The following is a 25,014-nucleotide window of genomic DNA, read 5'->3' as shown; positions in this document are numbered from 1 at the left end:
AGGACTTTAGAGTTCTGTGTGACCAAGGAATTACCTTTCAAGTAAATGTTCAGTTAATTGTAGAGTTTTTGTTAACTTTAAGGTTTGACTTGATTGAGAATCTGTTTAGTAAGACATTTAAGAATCTGTTTGATAATGTTTTAGTTTTTACCCTAAAAGACTTCTTACAACCTTTCAGATTGCAAGACCACTTAGTATACAGTGTAAAATATTGGGAAGTTATGGACTACTAAATTAGGTACCATATTTTGGCCATAGAGTAAACATTTCCTGGAAAATATTTACTGCATATGTAGTATTTCTATATTCTTCGATATCTTGGAATATGAACAGGCTTTCTGGCCCAGTCAGAAGAGCTGAAGTTTTTGCACATATAAGCCGTTTTGTATTGCTGCAAGAATCACATCTTTCAGACCCTAAACATTTAGTGCTAAGCATATTTGAATATCACGCAATTTGTTTTGTGTCTTATTTTTCAGGTGGGTGGGTGTACAGTTGTAGTTACACTGATAAGATGAGGCACCCCTTTTGAGCTGATAGAAGGGTAGATGTCTGACACTGAAATGTAAGATGTGTACATTAGTTTATTTGTATGTGCTTTCCATGAAGCATTTCAACTGGATAGGATATGACTGCTTGGGGACTGGATTGTCAGTCTGGAAAGACTGGCAGTATGGACAGGTGACTGGAATTTGTTTTTTGCCTCACACAAAGTGTGTCCTCGTGTAAATAAGATACTACATTCGAGAAGTTCATAAATGAATATATGGGTATTCATTCATTTGATCGGCTGGTGGCTAGTCGATTGGAATACGGTCTAAAGCAGTGCGGCAAAACCTCAAAAATGTGAATGCAGTTGTTGCAAATCGCAAAACATCCCCCCTTTTTGACCCATGGTAGCACTTGTTTAGGTGGTAGAGCAGTCAGAAATGTCACATTCGGTGTTTTGTACAACATTCCGACCGTTCGGCAATGAGAAATTGTCATCCCTCTGTACTCCCCTACATTAACAAGCAAATCCTGCAGTATTTGGAGGATGCTACACACCAGGTATACCCATTATATTGTATCCTAAAGACACTTACAGATTATAGAACATGTTCTGCAGCACAATAATTATAGAACAGGTTCTGCAGCACAGTAATTATAGAACAGGCTCTACAGCACAGTAGTTATAGAATAGGTTCTGCAGCACAATAATTATAGAACAAGCTCTGCAGAGCAGTAATTATATAACAGGCTGTGCAGCGCAGTAATTATAGAACAGACTCTGCAGTGCATTAATTACAGAACAGTCTGTGCAGCACAGTAATTGTAGAACAGACTCTGCAGTGCAGTAATTATAGAACAGTCTGTGCAGTGCAGTAATTATAGAGCAGGCTGTGCAGTGCAGTAATTGTAGAACAGGCTCTGCAGCAGAGTAATTATAGAACAGGCTCTGCAGCATGGTCATTCTAGAACAGGCTCTGCAGTATGGTCATTCTAGAACTGCTTCTACAGCACAGTAATTCTAGAACAGGCTCTGCAGCACAGTAATTATAGAACAGGTTCTCCAGCAGAGTAATTATAGTAACCTGGACTGAAACACCAAAGGTGGAGGTGTGTCCTTATTCATTAAGGATATCCACACCTCCAGGCTAGTTGCTCAGCATAATGCATCCGAGGTTATCCAAGTGCAGCCACTCTGGACAAAACTGCAATCCAAATTGTAGCTTGCTACAGATCCCCCACCATGCCCCAGGGTTACCACTTTTCTTGATGTACTGGAAAATATTTGGATTCAACCAAACACCCTAATAATGGGCGATGTCAACTACCCCACCATTAACTGGGAAAACTACTCGTGTACCAGCTCCTTAGCTCAACACTTTCTGGAATTCATAAACTCCAATGCCCTGTATTAATTTATCCACACCCCTAATAGGGGCAACAATATCCTAGACCTAGTCATTACCAACATGAGTGACCGGTGTTCCACACCTGAAGTCAACTCCCTCATTGGTCCGATCTGACCATAAGCTAATCACCCTTGATTTCCACATCCCGCCCCCAACCCCCATTAAGGAAACCCTGGTAAAAAATTTCTCCAAGGCCAACTTCATGCTTCTTAAGACAAAAGTGGTGAACTTCATGACACCCATGCAGATGGACAATACACTTTCAACTGCTGAATCCTACACAAATGCACTCTATAAGCACTTACACGAGTGCATGGATTGTGCTATCCCAAACAGAACCAAGATGCTATCCTCCAAAAAAAGGAAGCCAATCTGGTGGTCCCCTACCATAAACAAACTGAACAACAGAAGGAAGAAACTGTTGCAAAAGAAAGTAAATTCCCATGAGTGGAGGAGCTCCCTGGTCCGCCTCAGTAAGAAGCTGAGATCCCTTATAAGATCCACCAAAGCTAGCTACAGAAACAAAATCACCAATAATTCTAAGGAGAACCACAAAGCATTCTATAGCTATGTCAAGAATCTCGATGGCAACACCCAGATCTGCACTGAGGTACAGCACAAAGGCATGAAAATTACAGAACCAACTGATATTGATAACATCCTGGCAGGTTCAGTGCTAACTTTACCCCCCACACACACACCCTAAAGTGCCCATATCTATACAGGAAGAATGCAGAGTCCCTGTAATCACAACTATGCAGGTAAAAGCTACACTTTCTAAAGCCAAAAACACAGCATCCATGGGACAACATCCCAGGCTGCGTTTTGCACGAACTTCAGAACTAACTGGCTCCCCATTTAAGCACCATGTTCAATAATAGCCTCGCATTAGGCTTTGTGCCCACTGAATGGCACACAGCAACAGTTATCCCACTCCACAAAGGGGGAGCCACCACTGATCCCGGGAACTATCGGCCTATTAGCCTGACGAGCCTGGTCTGCGAGGCCATGGAACGTATCATCATAGAACTCATAAACAAAGACATTGGTAACCTCCAAACTCTGGATTCCACCCAGTTCAGGTGTGTGAAAGGCAAATCATGCCTCCTGAACCTGATCGACTTCTTTGAGGCAGTCACCAAAGCCGTAGATGAGGGTAAGGTGGTTCATACTGCCTATCTTGACCATGCCAAGGCTTTTGACACAATTCCCCATTCTGGAATTATAGCTAAACTCACTAAACTAGGTATAAATCCCTATGTCACAAGATGGGTTGCCAACTGGCTCACTGACAGAACCCACACTGTAAAAGTTGCAGACTCCAAATCTGACCTCAAAGCAGTGACAAGTGGAGTACCACAGGGTTCTGTCCTGGGACCTCTCCTGTTTGGTATCTACTTCTCTGAAGTACTGGCTAAAACAGAAGGCCTCTGGCTAATGACATTCGCAGATGACTGCAAACTAGGAGCCATAGTGAAGTCCCCAAATGATGTGGACATCCTACAGAAGGGCCTCGCTGAGACAGATGCCTAGTGTCAGAGCCATGGCCTCAAGCTCAGTGCCAAAAAGTGCCATGTTATCCCCTTTGGTAAAAACTCTGTACCCATGAACTACAGCAATCTGCTTAACACGGAATGTGTGATAAGAGACCTTGGGACCCAGGTGGACAGTAGTCTCTCCTTTGATAGTCACATTGCCACAGTAGTCAGGAAGTCTTTCTGCGTGGCACACCTCATCATAAAAGGGTTCTCATCCAGGAAAAAAGAGGTCATTGTTCCCCTCTACTCGACACTCATTAGACCCATTAGAGAGTACAGTGCCCCTTTTGGAATGTACCTCACAAGACATCTGCAGCAGCTGGAAAGGCCATAGAAGTACCCCACAAAGAGGATTACTGGCCTCAAACAAATGCACTACACTGACTGCCTCAAAAAACTCCAGCTTTACTCTGTAGCATATTGCCTACTCCGAGGTGATCTCTGCCTAACATATAAAGCTATGTCAAACCCAGAGCTGTTGGACATGCTATACCTAAAAAAATCCCAATCCCTCCGAGCTTCACGCTCTAGGGACCTAAACCTTGTCACCACAATAAACAGGACATGCTGGAGGGATAGATTCCTGTCCCAGAGACTTCCCATACTCTGGAACTGGCTACCCATCTATGTCAAGCAAAGTTCTTCATTAGCACTCTTCAAGAAAAATCTTGATGAGTGGATGGGAAATAGGAAATACACCCCGAGGATCACTTCTGTGTCTCTGCTCGACAGTGGCACAGAAAAATAACTTTCTTGGGTGGCGTAAGCCAGGGAACCTTGTTGGCTAGGCTTACGAAGGCCCTTGGGCCGATAGCCTAGTACCTATCTCTGAACCTATGAACAGGTTCTGCAGCCCAGTAATTATAGAGCAGGTTCTGCAGCCCAGTAATTATAGAACAGGTTCTGCAGCACAGTAATTATAGATAAGACTGTGCAGCGCAGTAATTGTAGAACAGGTTCTGCAGCACAGTAATTATAGAATAGGTTCTGCAGCACAGTAATTATAGATCAGACTGTGCAGCGCAGTAATTGTAGAACAGGTTCTGCAGCACAGTAATTATAGAATAGGTTCTGCAGCACAGTAATTATAGATCAGACTGTGCAGCGCAGTAATTGTAGAACAGGTTCTGCAGCACAGTAATTATAGATCAGACTGTGCAGCGCAGTAATTGTAGAACAGGTTCTGCAGCACAGTAATTATAGAATAGGTTCTGCCGCACAATAATTATAGAACAGGCTGTGCAGCACAGTAATTATGGAACAGGCTCTGCAGCATGGTAATTGTAGAACAGGTTCTGCAGTAGGGTAATTGTAGAACAGGCTCTATAGCATAGTAATTATAGAACAAGGCTCTGCAGCACAGTAATTATATAACAGGCTGTGCAGTGCAGTAATGATAGAACAGGCTCTACAGCACAGTAATTATAGAACAGGCTCTGAGTGCAGTGATTATAGCACAGGCTCTGCAGCATGGTAATTATAGAACAGGTTCTGCAGCACAGTAATTATAGATCAGACTGTGCAGCGCAGTAATTGTAGAACAGGTTCTGCAGCACAGTAATTATAGAATAGGTTCTGCCGCACAATAATTATAGAACAGGCTGTGCAGCACAGTAATTATGGAACAGGCTCTGCAGCATGGTAATTATAGAACAGGTTCTGCAGCACAGTAATTATAGATCAGACTGTGCAGCGCAGTAATTGTAGAACAGGTTCTGCAGCACAGTAATTATAGAATAGGTTCTGCAGCACAGTAATTATAGATCAGACTGTGCAGCGCAGTAATTGTAGAACAGGTTCTGCAGCACAGTAATTATAGATCAGACTGTGCAGCGCAGTAATTGTAGAACAGGTTCTGCAGCACAGTAATTATAGAATAGGTTCTGCCGCACAATAATTATAGAACAGGCTGTGCAGCACAGTAATTATGGAACAGGCTCTGCAGCATGGTAATTGTAGAACAGGTTCTGCAGTAGGGTAATTGTAGAACAGGCTCTATAGCATAGTAATTATAGAACAAGGCTCTGCAGCACAGTAATTATATAACAGGCTGTGCAGTGCAGTAATGATAGAACAGGCTCTACAGCACAGTAATTATAGAACAGGCTCTGAGTGCAGTGATTATAGCACAGGCTCTGCAGCATGGTAATTATAGAACAGGCTGTGCAGCACAGTAATTATAGAACAGGCTGTGCAGTGCAGTAATGATAGAACAGGCTCTACAGCACAGTAATTATAGAACAGGCTCTGCAGTGCAGTGATTATAGCACAGGCTCTGCAGCATGGTAATTATAGAACAGGCTCTGCAGCACAGTAATTATAGAACAGGCTGTGCAGCGCAGTAATGATAGAACAGGCTCTACAGCACAGTAATTATAGAACAGGCTCTGCAGTGCAGTGATTATAGCACAGGCTCTGCAGCATGGTAATTATAAAACAGGCTCTGAGTGCAGTGATTATAGCACAGGCTCTGCAGCACAGTAATTATAGAACAGGCTGTGCAGTGCAGTAATGATAGAACAGGCTCTGCAGCATGGTAATTATAGAACAGGCTGTGCAGCATGGTAATTATAGAACAGGCTCTGCAGCACAGTAATTATAGAACAGGCTGTGCAGTGCAGTAATGATAGAACAGGCTCTGCAGCATGGTAATTATAGAACAGGCTCTGCAGCACAGTAATTATAGAACAGGCTCTGCAGCACAGTAATTATAGAACAGGCTGTGCAGCACAGTAATGATAGAACAGGCTCTGCAGTGCAGTGATTATAGAACAGGCTGTGCAGCACAGTAATGATAGAACAGGCTCTGCAGTGCAGTGATTATAGCACAGGCTCTGCAGCATGGTAATTATAGAACAGGCTCTGCAGCATGGTAATTATAAAACAGGCTCTGCAGCACGGTAATTATAGAACAGGTTCTGCAGTAGGGTAATTATAGAACAGGCTCTACAGCACAGTAATTGTAGAACAAGGCTCTACAGCACAGTAATTATAGAACAGGTTTTGCAGTACAATAATTATAGAACAGGTTCTCCAGCAGAATAAATCTAGAACAGGATCTGCAGTACAGTAATTATAGAACAGGTTCCCCAGCAGAGTAATTATAGAAGAGGTTCTGCAGCACAATAATTATGGAACAGGTTCTGCAGCACAGTGCTACTTATGTTGCGCTTTAAAGGCACTTAAAAAGAATCCGGTCCTATACTGTCTGTCTGCATTTACAAATTGTTCTTTAGCAGAACCATTCTGTGCTATCACTACACATCAGGGATACTCTTACATATTAGTCTTAAAAAAAGGAAAAGGAAGTGGGAGGAGGGATTTCAAATAGCTCCCTTTTGAAATGTTGATACTCGAAATGCCAAGTGCCAGAAAGCCCCCCAAAAAAAGTGAGAATAGTGAATATCTCGAAAATCACTCTTCTCACTAAAATTTCTTTGGGGGGAAAGCCCCCCACACCCCCTGAGCGCTTATATAGACCAACTCTGAGATAAGGAAATATTCGGAGAAATGGCATTGCTGACTTAATATATGTTAATGTATTCTTTTGCCATTCAGTCTCTGCATGTCAGGAATCACTGACGAGGGTCGCGACATTTGAAATGGTTACCGTTTCAAAACCCTGTATCCTTTGCACACACCCAGTTCCTTAGCAGATTGTTAGTTTTGTGCCCAACATGATTACCATGGATAGTTCAGACACACACACACACACACACACACACACACACACACACACACACACACACACACACACACACACAAGTTAAAGTAAAAAAAAAAAAAAAAAAGGGAGGGCAGGAAGTTTTGAACCATTTACCACTGGCAGGGAAAGCAGCTTAACAAACCAGAGCCATAACCTTCAACACTAACTGCATAAGGCTGATATTGGAGTGTATTTTATACACTGTTAAGAATTACAGTTAGAGAATTACACTGCAGAATTACTGGTAGCTTAAGTTCAATGACTATACTACTATTACTGTTGTATCTATCTACATTCCACCAGGGGACAACATTCCCTTATTGGAAAGCATTCTCTCCTACCTCTCTCACAACATCCCCAATGAAATCGTCCTCCTTGGGGATGTGAACATAAGTTGGGAAACTCTTACCAGTCCTAACTCAACATACCATATAAATATGTATGGAGTTTCACAACTTATCTCCCAGCCTACTCATACCAATAACACTCATTCTACCAGTACACTCATTGACTAGATTCTTGTCTCAAATCCCTCTAAATACCATAGTCCTGAAACACTCTCTGACTCCCTGAGTGACCACTCTCCAATAAAGGTACTTAGACATACCTCCCACTTATCTAAACCACATAGATACATAACCTGTCGTAAATTATCCAAATTCAACCCAGAAACTTTTAATAATCTCTTACTCGGAATAAATTGGAACTTCCTCACCCAGGTCCCACTTGATGAAACAGTTCAAGCTTTTAACGCAACCTTCCTAAATATCTTAAACTCACTAGCCCCATTACAGAAAGTAAGGATAAAAGCTACTATATTCCCTTGGCTGTCTAAGAATACTCACACACTCATGACAGCCAGTGACTGAGCCTGGAAAACTTGGACCCAAAGTAAACTACCAGCAGATCTGCAAAAGTATAAAAAACTGAGAAATAAGACAAACAAATGTATTGATAAAGAAGATTTGTAGTATAACCCTCCAGCTGCCCTAAAATCAGATCCCCAAAAATTCTGGAATGCCATAAACCAAATACTTCATCCTGGTAATCCTACTTCAACTAATCCATCTCCTGACAAATCTCCCAAAGAGACTGCTAACTCCTTCAATGCCTATTTCATTCAGTCAGTAGCCAAACTTTTCAGTTCTAACCTAAAATACTCCAGTAACAATGTTCCAAATTGCTTGGAACCTCCACCAACTCTGCAAACTCTTTTTTCCTTAAAGCAGTCCCTACTGCTTACATCAAAACCTTCTTTCCAAATTAAAACCATGCTCTGTTTCTGTTGACAGTATCCCATCTTACTTTCTTCAGATAGCTGCTCCCTCTATTGCTTTGCCAGTATCTATTTTAATCAACCGTTCCATCTTTGAAGCAAAAGTACCTGCTATCTGGAAACAATTCTACACCATACCTATTCAGAAAGGTGACAATTCCACAGAACTCTCAAACTTCAGACCAACAGCTATCCTCTCCCCTCTGTCTAAAGTCTTAGAAAAATGTACACATACACAAGTAATGCAATATCTTATACAGGGCACATTCCTCACTCCCACTCAGCACGGTTTCCAACCCAAACATTGTACCACTACAGCTCTACTTTCCTTTCTCAACACCATTTCTATAGCTAGAGGTAATCATAAACTTATCTCATGGTTATTCCTTGACCTCTCAAAGCCTTCGACACTGTCTCACATCCTCTGCTACTGAATAAACTCTCTGATCTCAGCTTCTCTACTACAGTTGCATGGTTCTCTAGCTATCTCACTGACCGACAGCAGTCAGTAAGATGGCACTCCTCACTATCATCTCCCCTAACGGTGAAAATGGGTGTTCCTCAAGGATCCATCCTTGGACCACTACTTTTCAATATCTTCACCAACTCACTCTACTCCTCTTGTTCACAATCGTCATTAGTCCAATATGCAGACAACAGTTATCACCATTGCTAACTCACCCTCTGAACTTCTAACAGCTACACAGTCTTCTTTCAACTCTGTTGAAACCTGGCTCACCAGTAATCAGCTCATACTTACCCCCCCCCAAAAAAAAACTCTTACTCTTTCTCCCCAAAACTGTTACTCTTATCAGATCTACTTTTCAAATAAAATCACAAAATCACACACTTTTATAGTTGCTGACTCTAGTACTAAACTTCTAACTCCTTGGTGTAACCATTGATGATCAGCTAAAATTTGACCTCCATAAAAATAACTGTATCAGGAAAACCCATCAAAAACTAGGACTCTACAGAAATAAAAAAATTCCTAACCCCTGAATCTAGAACCACAATCACACATGCTTATCTTTTTCCATGCCTAACATACTGCTCCCAAATACTCACAAATCTTAATTCCACCTTACTTAGCAAACTTGAATCAACCTATCACAAAATGGCCAGATTTGCTGCACAACAAACCTAAAAATCTCACCACTGTATCTCTCTCAAACATCTAAACTGGCTCTGACTGTCACACCTCCTACTCCTCTATCGGCTCCAAATTATACACTCCATTATTTATTCACCATCCTACTGTCCAGCACTAGGCACCATAATCTCCCACTATGTCCATTCCAGACTACTCAGGAGCCCAACCAAAGACCTTTTACAAATCTACAACCCTAAATCCAAAATAGGAGCCATTACATACAGCTACCATCCCTCTATTGCTTGGAACAAACTCCCACAAGAAGTTAGATCACTTCCACATCCTAAAGTATTCAAACTAGCCACTAAAGAGTACTTAAAATGTCACTGGATTTGTACCTGTTCTCAGCCTCCTTGAATAATACCTTCACTAAATAACAAACCTAACTTCTTCTTTTTTATCATCATTTTTTCTGCTCTATACCAAAACACTTACAACTTAAGCTAGTCTACTTCATCATTTTTTGCCTAACACTATCTCCTTTCTTTCTGCTGCAATATTTTTCATAACATTTTTATAGATAATTGTAACTCCATATATATCATAACTGTTCTACAAGTTTTATTAAGAATGATTGTAATGTTAACTGTGCTTGTAACGGTTATATTTTTTGTAACTATGTTTTGGAGCTTTTCTCCCCGGGCCTCTGCTGAAAAAGGGCTTTTGCTCAGTCAGACAATCCTGGTTAACAAATGTAAAATAAATAAATAATAAATGAAACTCTAATGTCTAGTGTTAATCACTGACTGCAGCTGTTCTTGAGTTACAAGGAACAGGCACATGGAACAGGCAACATCAGGAGCACTGTGAAAACAGGAGAGACATTTTAAACTATTATCAACACACAAATAAAACTCTTCAACAAACTCAGTAGTTTTAAACCACCGCCAAACAAAATCTTAACCAGTCCTGATCCTGTAAATGCTCATCTCAAGGCCGAGACTTTGTGTTCATCATGCATACATATACAGGATAAAACCGAAAAAAAAACCTGCCTGAATGTTTTGAATGTGAGGGGCCTGCAACACATTGGTGGTTCTCTAGTGCAGTAATGAATGTATAATTTGGATGATGTATTTGCTTGGATGTTCGATCATTGTTTTTGTTGATAAGATTGATTGCTAGTATGATGCAGTAAAATACATATTGTTGAAAAAAAATGAAATACAAATGCAACACATAAAGTGGAATTTACTGAGAAGTCTCTCAAACTAAGGGACTTTAAGGTGACTGCTTGGAAAGAGAAATGTTTTATGTTAAGATTGAGACAGTAAATGGCAGATAAGGCAGATGATGAAGTAAAGCATCTGTTGTCAGGGAGATGCTGATACACTGCTGGAGATATAGTAAAACTATTTTGCTAGATTCTGTGAACAGTTGTATGCAACAGATGCCCCACTGGCTGGTAAAATGAGGGATTATATGACATTTTTAATTCTGTACCTTAGAATAAGTTTAATCGGTTGCAGGCAGACTCCTTAATGAAGGTGATTGCATTAGAGGATGTACAATAATATTGGCTGTATTGGCTAAATATAAATTGCCTGGCCCTAATAGTTTGCTCTTAGAAATATTTTTTGAGGCTAAAGAAATGTTTCTGAAAAATTTCTCAGTTGTGGCCAACTATGTTCTTAATTCAGCGGCCCCCCCAGAGGCAGGCAGTAATTGCTCTCATTTTGAAACCTAGTAAAGGGCTGCATAGTTGCACAGCAGGTAGTGTTGTCACCCCATAGTGACAGGTTCTCTGGTTCAAATCTTTGTTGGGGTGCATTCTGTGTGGAGTCTGCATGCCTTCCTGTGTCTGCACAGGTTTTCACTGGGAGCACTGGTTTCCTCCCACATTCCAAAGACATGCAGTAGGTGGATTGGGCACACTAAATTGGCCATATGTGTGTGTGTGTGTGTTGTGTGTGTTGTGTTTGTGGTGTGTGTCTGATGTGTGTCTGATGTCTGTGTGATGTGTGTGTGATGTGTGTGATGTATGTGCGGTGTGTGTGCGTGATGTGTGTGTGATGTGTGTGTGCATGTGTTTGGTGTGTGTGTGCACGTGTGTGTGTGATGTGTGTGCATGTGTGTGTGCGTGCGGTGTGTGATGTGTGTGCGGTGCGTGTGTGTGCGTGTGTGTGTGGTGTGTGTGTGCGGTGTGTGTGGTGTGTGCGTGTGCGTGGTGTGTCGTCTGTGCATGGTGTGTGATGTGCGTGGTGTGTGTCTGATGTGTGCGATGTGTGTCTGTGTGTGGTGTGTGTGCAGTGTGTGTGTGGTGTGCGTGGTGTGTGTGCAGTGTGTGTGTGCACGTGTGCGTGTGTGTGGTGTGTGCGATGTGTGTGTGGTGTGTATGCATGTGTGTGGTGTGTGAGGTGTATTTGCGTAGTGTATGCGCGCGTGTGTGCGTGATGTGTGTGTGGTGTGTGCGTGTGTGTGTGGTGTGCGTGCGTGGTAAGGAAGTAGAACGATGACAGTGCTCTAGCCGCTTGGTGGTGTGAACTTTGGATCAAGATGATTGTCAGTGTGGAAGTGACACCCCAACCTCATGTACAAAAATGGAAAAGGGGGTGATGGATGGATTTGAAACCTGGTAAAGATCTTCTTTAAGCATGCTAATATCACCTGATAGTTATTCTCATCTATAATTATAAACATTCCACTGCCCTCTTAACTCCGAGGATAGCGAAAATACTCCCCTCATTGATTGACTTTGACCAAACAGGATTTGTACTTGCCAGAAACACTTACTCGTGTTTAAAGCATTAATATATCTTTACTTATATTAACAAAATGTGCAGAATAATTTTCCATTCAGCCAGTATGATGAAATGTAGTATTTTGTCAATGCAAAAAAACAAATCACCATTATGAATGTGCACAATTCTCTGCTTTTATCTTCTCTCCCACCCAAAGTGTCCAGCAGTAAATGAGTCCATAGATGGTTAAAATTTGTAAGTCCAGGATTAATTTGTTTCCCTAGAGTTGAACAATACATTTACATGACCGGAGCATGAAAAATATCCAATATAGTTATCGGTAGGCTGATCATCTTCCATCTGCATTAGCAAAATAGTTAGTTAAATTTGAAAATGGGGCACAGGCAAAAAAAAAAATCCACATTTGGGCACTGATGGAATAATTTTAGACAAATTTAGCGATTTTATTTTCATTCCTCTTTATAGGAAAATGCTTTCTGATCAAACTATTGAAAATGAAAGCTCACTCATAGGCTCGGCCAGCATTCATGTTGTCTTTGCGGTCCAAGGCTGTTGGCAGATTTGGTGACACTGACCTTTGATTGTAATTTATTTAAGACTTTGTTAACTAGCTTGGGCGTTTGGCTGTTGAAATATTTAAAGCCATAATCTACATATGTACATAAAAACAGTTACATAGCATTTAGTATAAGTTATAGCGGGCAAATACAGATTTTAGTGAAAAGAATACAATACATTAAAGTTATAGCGGGCAAATACAGATTTTAGTGAAAAGAAAACAATACATTAAAGTTATAGCGGGCAAATACAGATTTTAGTGAAAAGAATACAATACATTAAAGTTATAGCGGGCAAATACAGATTTTAGTGAAAAGAATACAATACATTAAAGTTATAGCGGGCAAATACAGATTTTAGTGAAAAGAATACAATACATTAAAGTTATAGCGGGCAAATACTGATTTTAGTGAAAAGAATCCAATACATTAAAGTTATAGCGGGCAAATATAGATTTTAGTGAAAAGAATACAATACATTAAAGTTATAGCGGGCAAATACAGATTTTAGTGAAAAGAATCCAATACATTAAAGTTATAGCGGGCAAATACAGATTTTAGTGAAAAGAATACAATACATTAAAGTTATAGCGGGCAAATACAGATTTTGGTGAAAAGAATACAATACATTAAAGTTATAGCGGGCAAATACAGATTTTGGTGAAAAGAATACAATACATTAAAGTTATAGCGGGCAAATACAGATTTTGGTGAAAAGAATACAATACATTAAAGTTATAGCGGGCAAATACAGATTTTAGTGAAAAGAATACAATACATTAAAGTTATAGCGGGCAAATACATATTTTAGTGAAAAGAATACAATACATTAACTTCCACATCGGCTGTATTGTGGGAGAAGATAGTGTAGTTATATATCTAAAAACTTCAAATGAGTGGATAAAGAAACAGGCAGCATGAAAAGTTCAAAATATAAAGTAAATTTATTTAACCATTTAAAAATAAAAAATAAATAACCAGGATTAAGTGCTTTCATCTCTCTTGGGAGTCTGTAGCTAGCTAAATAAATAACTAACTTTTTGTGGGTATAAGAACAAAATGCCCTTACACTTTCAAAGTACTTTATAGTTTGGCATTTTGCAATGATTGTCCTAGGTTACAATATTAGGAACGGACAAAAGAAATAGATTTGAATGAAAGCAAGGATGTGTTTCACTTGTGGCTCCCTATTGAAACGTTGGCACTCAAAACACAGAGTGCTCAAAAGCCCCCCCCCCCCAAAAAAAAAAGTATACAAAAAACCCAGAGAAGATTAAATCTCAAAAATTGGTCTTCTCATTAAAACTTCTTTTTGCAGGGAGGCAACACCCTCCGTCCCTTGAATTGGTATATCAGCTCCAAGATTACCATACCTCAGAGAAAAGGGAATATTCTGAGAAATGGCATCTCAGACTTAAGTCCATTATTTTTGCCATTCATTCTCCACGTTTCGGAACTTACTGTAGTGGGTCCTGACATTTCAAATAGGTACCCCATTTCCTACTTCCAAGATTGACAAAACATTCCAAAAGTCATCCTTCTCCTATACTTTCATGAATGGGAGTCAGTGGAGAATTTCCTTTGTATTTTTTTTTCTGAAATAGAGCTTTATGCAATTTGTTCTCCATAGGTAATTGTTTTTTGTTTATAATTCTGTATTTATGTGTGTCTAGTAGAAAGAGACTGCTGCATCATATACTCTTGGTAATCTGCATTATCTACTCTTAGAAATAAAGTCTTGTATTTATTTACTAGCTCCCCTCAATGCCCATTGCTTGCTTACTTGGGGGTTGCTTCATAGAAGCTATTTTTTTTTTCCAGTGACGATTTAATGCTAAACGTTCTTAGATGCCATGCTTTGGGCAGATGTCCTGTTTGTAATGGTTGTAAAATGAATTATTGAGTCTTGAAAAAGTGAAAATCGAAGTATAGCATCTAAAACATTGCAAACTCAAAATAAGGAACACACACACACACACACACACACACACACACACACACACACACACACACACACACACACACAAACTGTTTTGCAAGAGGGCTGCAACCGTGATCTCTAAATATACTACCTCAGAGGTTGCACAAACCTGGAGAAAGGGAAAATTAATTTAAAAATGTACCTTCTCCCTTTAAAATATTGTGGGACTTTGGAGATGGTTATAATGACACTGCTGACAAAACAGCTAACTCACTAAACTGTTTACATACAAGACTTCACACACATATATATATATATATATATATATATATATATATATATATATATATATATATATATATCAAGGCATTAGCTATCACCACATTTCCTTTTGAATATAATGACATAATGTCTAGAAACTTCTTGGCTGTTTTAAATCCTGTTCTTGGAATACAATAAGTATTTATGACAGTGTAATGCTTTTTATCTATTTCTATTACCACCAGTGCCAGCATACCATTCTTATCAGAATAACTGTCAACTATTTTAGGTAAACCTAGAGTTTTCTTCCAAAGGATAAGAGTACAAGTTTCTTTGTAAAGGCTTATTCAACCCATTAACATTTAGTGAAAGACTTTTATATCCTGGCATCTTTGAGAGCAAATGGTTTAAAAACTAATGAACAATGGTATTGTACAATGAATACAGATAAGACGTATATACAGCTTGTTATGGACAAACATTCTAAACCTAGTATTAAAAAAATGTAGGTTAAAAACATTTTTATCCTGTAACATGGAATAAAAAATTCCTGGTTTGATGAACATTTCATACAAACCACATGCTAGCAACCCCATAGCGCCACCTAATCACAAATCTTTGCTACTGCTAATGTAGCTATAATAAAACAACATGAATAAAATAAAATACACTGTAACTATAGAAGCTGTGCTTTTAACAGACATAACAGAGAACTAAACAATTAGCTTAATCTTATAAAATCACATTTGAGATAGGAAGCCAGTTTACTTCTAACAGTTGTCTCATCTCATTTCTTTGTAAGTGTAATCATATTACTTACTAATGTGTTATTCATTACTTTCTTAAAACATGATTCCCCTAATTCTAGGACTTTCAAATATCCTATCTACAAGTAACTAATAACTACATACATAGAATACTACATTGACTATTATAATTTATTGCTGAACTGTTATTTAGCATGTTTGGGATAACATTTTACTTAAGCAGTCCTGTATATTGTGTATAAAAGCTTGCTGTTCATGTCACAGTTGTCAAGAATACCAATATAAAGTGTCTGAAATAAGTGCCATCTTTATTACTGGCAGTGTTAGCCGGGTATGTCAAAAAAATTCAACTCTTGGTGAGACAAACTTGATTAAATGTAAGCACAAGTCATTAAATTAATTATAGGTTCTATTGCCATAACTGAGTTTTCTTCCAAATAACTATAAAGTCTGTCGGCATCAATTCTAGTGTATAGTTTATACATGTTCGGAAGGCAAGTTATTGTTGCATAATTTTTTAGGGTAGCTTGCAGGTTCACTCTTAAGTAGGAGCATTGTTTTTCCTGTTAGCCAGGTTGGTGTCTTTTTAGGGTGCGCATAATAAATACTTCTTACTCATGGCTAAATCTTTGTGCAAAGATGTTAATAGAAGTTAGGTACTGCATCTGGGGATGGTGTTTTCCAGTTAGAGGCTTTACTTAACTTTGTTTCAGTCTCTCTGTCTGTTACTTCATCCCATTTCATATCCTGTACCTTTAAACTTCTTATTCTTTCTTTTACTTTTTCTATCCATTTAGCATCTTTATGTTCCACAGGATTTTCATAAATATGTCTCCAAAATGTATCTATTTCTTCTTTTTTGGGTGGTCTTTCACTTCTATTTACCTTGTTTCCCAATTCTCTATAAAACTCTTTTGGGTCATCAATAAATTGCTTATTTTGTACTTTTCATTTATATTTATCTCTATATCTTCTAAGTTTTTCTACCTGTACTGATATTTTTAGTTTATTATTTGTGATAGTGCATGATAGATCCTGATCCGTTATAATATTGCGCATTGCTTTTATCATGTCTATCTTTCTGAGTATTTTCTATTCCCTCTTCTATACTTTTCTAACAGTGACACCTCTTGCCTTAATTGCTTTATAGTTTTCTCTGTTTGATACTTCCATGATGGTATTTGATTTCTCCCCTTCCTTCCTTTACTGCCCTGTGTTCTTGTGGTGGAATTTTATCAGTTATTAATTTAGCTGCACAGTACTGTATCCTGTTTACTTTTGTTGTATTGCATGGATCTCTTTGGACAGCCCTAATTACTGTGTTTATCAAACTTCTGTCTTTTTGGATTTTATTTACCTTCTTCAGTCTATTTCTTTTATTGATCTTAATATGTGCATATATCTCTATTAAATCAAGCAACTCTTCACTTAGCTCATTTTCTTCTAAACTGAGGGTGCATGTTTTTGTTCTGCATTTTCTGCTGGCATTCTGTAGAAAGTTCTATAGCATCTTCCTGTGGCACATTCTCTTCAGTTTCATCCTGTGTCATCCATCGCTCTGTCATATGGGACTCACTGGCCAATCACTCCTCACAATTGACTGCTCCAGAGTTGCCACAGTTTCCTGTTCCTTCCCTTGCTGTCCAGCTTCAAGTGAACATTTGTACTGGTTTAGTGTGGAAGGCTCCAAAATGTCTTCATCTGGCAACTGACCGGTTGCTTCCCGTTCCACTGTTTTTTTCTTAATTTGGATGTCTATTGCTCTGCCCTGCTGTGGTGCTTTCTTTGCTAGATTTTCTACACTGAATCCTTCACTTCTCAGGTACTCCATAACCTTAGTTTCTGTTTCTTTAACTTCTACTTTTCCTCTTTGTCTTCCTATTTTTTGTATTGTAAAGTTTTCCATATCCAGATTCCTTCGCCTGTATTTCTCTTCAGATATCTTTGGTGCCGCTCTTTTTGTATTGGTTAGTTTTGCTTTCTCCTTTGCGTAAATATTACACCATATTAAATCTCTTTTCCTTTCCCATGTCCATATTCCTTCTTCGGATTCTCCTGATCTTCCTGTTTCTCTTTACTTTGGGGACTCGTTCCGTCATGCTGTGATGTAACCTGTGTTAGACCTTCTATACCAAACCCTTCACTTTGCAGGCACTCCATAACTTCAGCTTCTATTTTTTTAACTTCTACTTTACTAATCTGCTCTACATTCCCTCTTTGTGATATATTTTTATTGTGAAATTTTCCATATCTGGATGCCTTTGCCTGTATTTCTCTTTGAATATCTTTGGGGCTGCCTTTTTTGTATTGATTAATTTGGCTTTCGACTTTGTATAAATATTGCACTATATCAAATCTCTCTTTCTTTCTCATGTCCATATTTCTTTTTTATACTTTTCAAAAATCTTTAGATTTTGTTGTTTATATTTTCACACTTCCTCAGATGGTTACAGATCAACGTTTCTTGGTCTATGTAATGTTCTTCATAAATCTGCTGCATTAATGAACACACATTTTTATTTGAGGCTTCTGACAGTTTTTCTTGTGGAAGTATTTTTCTTTCCATTAATTTCTCTCTTAATCATCTGCAAAGGGAAAGCTTGTTACGTAAGCGTCCTAATCCTTTTTGACTTGAGTAGTATTTTAGTACCAGTAAAATAGACAGGAGTGATTTAATTATAGGGAGCCATATTGCATATGTATGCTGTCTGTAGGTTAAAATGTTATTTATTTTTATGCAGTGTGTACTACCAAGGGATTTCAGGTTTATGTGTGCACTCTCCCTTCAGCTCCGTACTGTCATACAGAACTGTACATTTCACTCCACAGAGCTACGTGACCACATGCATTTATGTATCTAAACCTCGCCTTCTCCATATAGTTACAATCAAATGTGAGTATGCAAGCATAAACATACATACCCACATCTAGTAGTCATCATAACATGATATAGGATAAGCTTTTGAGATGTCTGTTATAAATCTGGAATGTTGTTTACTTAAAAAATAAACAGAACTTCTTAACATTTTCATTCAGTGTACTAACAGCTTATACATTGTTTAATGTCTTATAAAAAGAAGTCATTCAACAGTTTATTTTTTACACCTGTTTTAAAACTCATTAAAGTTGTTTAAAATGAGGGTGTGGAAGTAGGGTTACCATATTTGGTTGTATGTAAAAGAGGACGAAAAAATATGTGTTGGTACCAGCACATCTCTTAGGGCTGAAGAGCAAAAAAAAAAAGGTCTTTAGTCTTGTCTTTAATGCATTTCTGAATTAAAGACAAGTAGCTCCGTATTTGGGGATTTTTGATTGGCCCGTATGCTGGTATACGAGCCAATCAAAACCCCGCACAGCAGACCCTCTTCTGTTCAATGTGGAACATCAAGCAGTTCCGCATTGAACAGAGCTCCGCTTTTTGATTGGCTCGTATACCGGTATATGAGCCAATCAAAACCTCGCACAGCAGACCCTCTTCTGTTCAATGCAGAACATCAAGCAGTTCCACATTGAAGAGAGCTCTGCTTTTTGATTGGCTCATATAATGTTCCATTCAAAAGTTCCCTTCATTTCTGGAGGGGTTAGAGGTCATATAGCACTTCCTTTCTCAAGAGCTGTTCAAAATGATACCAGGCTGCTGTGGAAATTCAGATAAGCTTGTACCATTAAGAAAAACACTTTTGAAGTACTTTTAGACTTTCAGTCAGGAAAATGAGGTAAAAGAAAGATGATAAAAGTTAAAACGGCTTGTGATCACTCTGGGGTCGCCACTATCTAGGTAAAAGAGGCACTTTAACAGTTTTAGTGAATAAATAAAGAAAGGAGTTCAGATAAGCCCCATTTAAAGCAAAATTCATTAAGTACGTGTTATTTAAGCATTTCCCCAACATTTAGTAAGACCACTGTTGATTATTCAAATGTTTAAATTTAACAGAAAACCATGACAGAACATATCTGCACATTTTCTTTCTTTTAGTACATTGTTGCAAATAAAACTTTCACTCTATAGCAAACCCAGACTAATTATCATTACTAGTATGTTTTTGTATTGATATTTAATTAAAGGGAACTATAAAATTTTACTCAGTTTAAACTCTGATGATATATTTCAGATTACTAACTTGTTAATATAGCCATTACTTATACTTTTACCACATCTGGTAGATAATCGGATGTATTTCAGTAAGCATGAAATTATTGCATACTGAAACTATATTTTATTATGAAAAAATGAAAAGATTAAACATTTTACCTTTTGATGAAATCCATTCAGAAATGCTGCAAAAACAAGTTATTATAAAACCTTGCATTGTACAACAACATGTAGTATTTTCATTTGTCCCCGAGTTTTTTTTTTTTTTTGTCTTTTACTGTCTATTCATTTCTTGTGACATGTCTTTTCAGAGATAAGGTCCACTCCATTTCTTCACTGGGATTACGTAAGTTGTTTTTGTGTACAAAAGAAACAACATCTTCCAGGGTTTCAAATGTTTTTCTTCCTTCTGGCAAAAAAGTCTTAATTTTACTGGGTAAATAGATGCATTTTTTTATTCTAGATATCTTTAGACTTTTCAGCAAGGGATTGCATGCCTTCCTTTTCAAGATGACTAAAGAAGAAAAGTCATTGTCAGATCTGATAAGGTTATCACCTATTTTGATGGGTGATGCAGACCAGGCAGTTTTTAGGACTAAGTCTTTGTCCAGACTGGAAATTAATTTCACTATTATGGATCTTAGATTTGAAGTTTTCTTGTTTGAATTTGTTGTTGATAGGGGTGTGTGTGCCCTCTCTATACCATATGATAGGGCTTCAGGGAGGGTTAAAGTGTTTGGAATCCAAGTAGTTAAAAAGTTTACCGTATCTTTCCCTGCTGGTTCTCAGGCACTCCATATACCCTGATGATGTTCCTTCTTGCCCTCTCCAGGAACTTCTTGTTTTGTTTTAAAATGAATTAAATGTTACTTTCTCTAAATCACAAGTCATCCATGGCAGATATCTGTGTGCCCTTTCTATACCATATGATAGGGCTTCAGGGAGGTGTGACAATAGAAGGTACTGCCAGCACAGCTAGCTGGAATTTTGTAAATAATTATATGTCATTTGTGAACATCAATCTGATTTATATGCTTGTTTTTCAAATGTATTAGAACTGTATGTCATGTCTATATTGAGCTGATTTGTACAGATGTTTGTGTTGAAAAGGTATTTGTAAAGTGCTTGCATTTGAAATGCATCCACAGTGTGCCGTACTGGAGACAACAGAAATGTACATACACATGGGTCTACTTTGACTCCTCAAAATTACACTTCACCGATTCCTAGTTGGCCAGCTCCACTTCAGCAAAACGGCTTTAAACCGAAAGCACGGACTACTGGAATCTTTTCCCTGTGAAACAAATCACTTGGCCACCAGAGTGAACTTTGTCCTTTCTCCAGTGTAGTGCAATCTCAGAGTTTGTATATTTAATTGGGAGGGGGTTGTGGGGGGTGAAGCTGTCCCACTTGGGTAGGTTTAGTTTAGTTCCGCTGAGGTTTTTTCAGTGGTGGCCTAGTGTGTGTGGAGCAAAACCCCCCACTTGGGCGGGTTTAGTTTCGTTCCATTGAGGTTTTTTCAGAGGTGGCCAAGTGGTTTGTTTCACATGAAAAGGATTATGGTAGTTCATGCTTTTGGTTTAAAGCTTTTTCGCTGAAGTGGAATTGGCTATCTAGGAATCGGCGAAGTTTAATTTCGATGAGTCAAAGTAGACCCACATAGATATATAAATATATGTATGTATTTTTATACATATATGCAAACATTACATAACACACACGTACACATACATATCTATGTAATTTCTGTATGTTGTAGTTCTTTTGAGACAGGATAGATGTTAGTGTGTATGGAGCTGGTAATCATTTAGCTTTCAGCGTGCTATCACTGGGCATCATTTGCAGTGCATGCAATGTAGAGATTCCATTGTGTTCATCAGGGTTATTGTGTGTGGTGTTTAGTATAACATGTAAGCTGAGGGCTAGATTATGCTTTGTAAAATGATGCCTGTTGGACTGTGATGGGGAAATCTAAACAGAGCCCTTCTTACTTAGGTACCGGGCTTTTGCCTAGAGTTTTACTTTAGGGTTTTGTGGTGAATTAACTGTTTAATAATAGGCTTTTTTTTTTCTTTTGTAAATTTTGTATTTTATTGGTTGTGGATCTGTTTGATGTACTTAGAAACCATCTTGCTTTTTACCAGCTGGGTTACTCATTTTTGCTTCATGAGGTATTTTTTTAAATATATCCTTCTGTATGCTGTTCAGTTTTTGAATTTTTTGTTGTTGTTGATGACTTTTGTAGATTCGTTGCGATTTTATTTTTACATTGATAGCTCTTACCTTTGTTAATATTTTCCAAAAGAACAACTTGCGCACTAAACACTTTTTGGATTAGTGTTGTTTCAGCCTTGTACTGCTGCCTTTTATTTTTATGTATACTTGGTTAATATTTTTTTTTCTTTTATAGCCAGTTAGCCATTTTGTGGGGATATTTCTTCATATTTGCTCCTAAGGTAAGTCCTATTTTTTATTTTATTCATATGGGTGATTTAGTATATTTTTTAAGTGCTTACACAAGCCAGTCAATGTATTTTATAGTTTAGCGCTGTGATATTTATACTTGTGTTTCTCTTGTTCTTAAACTGATTTTGAGAGAGTAATTAAAGCAGTTTTATGTGGTTAATACAACTTTACTTTTTGAAGTGAATTAGCTTTTATTTAGTGTATCGGAATGATTTGAAAGTTTACTTTAGATGTATTGCATGGATTGAGATCTAGTTGCAGCTGGAGCAATGCTTGGTGTGTTGGTTTAGTCCAGTATTGCTTTAGAGTAATTCTGCTGCAGGCTGAGTGATGATGATGCAGACAAAAATACAAAACTTTTACAAAACAAAGTACAATAAATGTTGATGTAAGATGTTGTCAGGAGTGCAAGTAACATATATTCCCTGTGCATCCTCTAGAATATATTTTTTAATAAGTAAGCAGCTTGCAGAACAATTGCTTTAGATTATTCTCTGTGATTCCCATTGCTTTGAATGTTTGAAAAGCCATTACTTTGTGCTCCTCAATTAGCCTAAGCAAAGCATCTCGGTTATTGATTTTGAGTTCTTCTTCACATACTTTAATTATTTTCTGGTGGTGGCTTTTTGTATTTTAGTTTGCATGGAGTTCACTCTGTGTATATTCTAATCTCAAATTGTGCCCATGAACAACTCTCTCATTTTCAGCAGTTATAGTTATCACGTTAAATTAATTTCTTTCATTTTGTACACACTAGCAGTAAGGCATTTTCATGCTCAGCCTCACCTGCAGTTTCCTTTGTTTCTTATATTTGTTAGAGTTTGTGGCTCATTTTTGTTTTGTATTTAATTGTTTTCATTATTTTCAGTCTTACAAACCACTCTACGTACACTAAACTCTTCCCCCCTTCAGCACACATCATGATTTATCTTTGGTTTAATCTAATTCTCATTAATGTGCTCCTTATTTGATTATTCCTAATGCTACACACAGTTCTTTCTTTCAGTGTTTAATCATTTAAATCGCCAAATTCAGTCTCTGTTTTAATTGGTTAATTTAGTAACATAAGCACCCCTTGTGTTTGTTGGACTGTATGCCTTCATGAAGAGCAAATAATAAGGTAAAGCAGAATTTTTCTCTGCTCATAGTAACGGAAACGTTTGTGCCATTGCTGCGGCATTCCCTTTCTCCCTCAAGCATATTATAAGCCTTCTTTGCTTCTTCCTTGAGACAAATGATGTGTAGCACTCTGTACCGGTTCCGACTTTTCAGAAAATCTACCAGCAGTCAGGAAAAAATAAATTCCTGTATCCACAGTTTCCAGTTTTTAGACAAATTGCCCTGAAAAGAAGGTTTACTGGGCAGCTGCATTTGAACCATTTTTCAACATAAAAATTAAATAGCTTGTAGAAGATTGAAACAACTTTGTCTCATTTCTGAGACAGTGTAATATTTGTGTATTTAGGATGAATATAAAACATAGACTAATTTCATGTGGCCGTCTTTATCAGCATGTGGTTTATACTATATAATCATTAGTTTACATGTCACAGTTTGCAGCTAGAGGTATTAATATGTTACCACTAGATAGGTGCAGTTTATTCTTGTTAGCCTGCATGTAGCAAGTACCAAACTCCCTGTGTAACAGTATGCGCAGAGGAATGAGAGATTGCTGATGAGGCTTTAAGCCATAGTGTGTGTAATGACAGCCCTGTTAGGTGCAGAAATATCTTATCACCTGATGTATGTGTCCAAAAGCAAAGAGGGAGCTGGTATCCCGAGACACGTTGATAAGTTCCTCCATGGCGTGCTCATGCTGTTGAACAGTTGCCATGGCTGCCACATGCGTCTTCACCAGTGTGGTAACTTCATAGTGACAAGCTGTAGTAGCACTGCATTATCCAGTGCTCATAGCACATGGTCTTCCTTTCATCCGAGTGCTTTGGCATCTCCATGCTATATGACCATGATGTTATTGCAGTGAGTTTAGACTTGGAAGCTACTACATTCCATCCATATCTACAAGCCACTCACCCCCTTCCAAACTCTTATTTGGGTTCTGAAATTATACAGAGTTTTGCATGTTAATCCCTTGATATAGTACAATTACAAAATGAAACTGGGAGCCAGTTAAATTGATCCTTTTAAGCAGTAGCACTGATTATTGTTATGCATTTTCAATGTGTCATAAAAGTAAAAAAAGTGTTTATTACTCACAGGACAGCAGTCCAGTTTCTGCATCATGATTAAAGCAGTCTAGTACCTATAAACAAAAATGGACATCCTCTAGGATTACCTCATTAGGGGAGCTGCTGCTCTTCTGTCTGCTTTGTCATTGTTTCCCTTTTGCCGTGGCTCGTTTTCATGATGCACCAGTCATAGCAAAGCCCTGTTACAGACAATTTACTTCATTTGATATTTTTTTCATTTGATATTTTTTTCTGTAGAAGGGAAATGTCTCTTCCATTCTGGACAATGCACTCAGCAAGGTGTTCTTTTAATTTAAAAGGTACTCATAAAACAGCAGCATTCGTGTCATTTTGTTTCAGTGTTCTTATTATGTCCACAAGTGACCTGCGCTGCATGACCTGTTAAAATAAGCATTATCAAATAGTACATGTGTCCATTAGACCAGCACTTTGGGGAAGCTTTTTTTATTGTAACCGTTTGCTTGAA

General features: G+C 38.2%; 1 protein-coding gene across 3 annotated transcripts in view; it reads left to right on the top strand.

Annotated features, from left to right (window-relative positions):
• The window catches only part of DUS2 (dihydrouridine synthase 2), a 1,571,638-nt gene that overhangs the window by 43,910 nt on the left and 1,502,714 nt on the right, over positions 1 to 25,014 (top strand). For all 3 annotated transcript variants that reach the window (XM_044082049.1, XM_044082046.1, XM_044082048.1), the window contains one exon: positions 22,283 to 22,328. The gene's annotated coding sequence lies outside the window, so the exon portion shown is untranslated. The remainder of the gene's footprint in view (positions 1 to 22,282; positions 22,329 to 25,014) is intronic.

The sequence above is a fragment of the Protopterus annectens genome, chromosome 8.part1, assembly GCF_019279795.1.
Source record: "Protopterus annectens isolate FY-2018-M chromosome 8.part1, PAN1.0, whole genome shotgun sequence".
Classification (NCBI taxonomy): domain Eukaryota; kingdom Metazoa; phylum Chordata; order Ceratodontiformes; family Protopteridae; genus Protopterus; species Protopterus annectens.
This window is presented reverse-complemented; position numbering and strand designations above follow the sequence as displayed.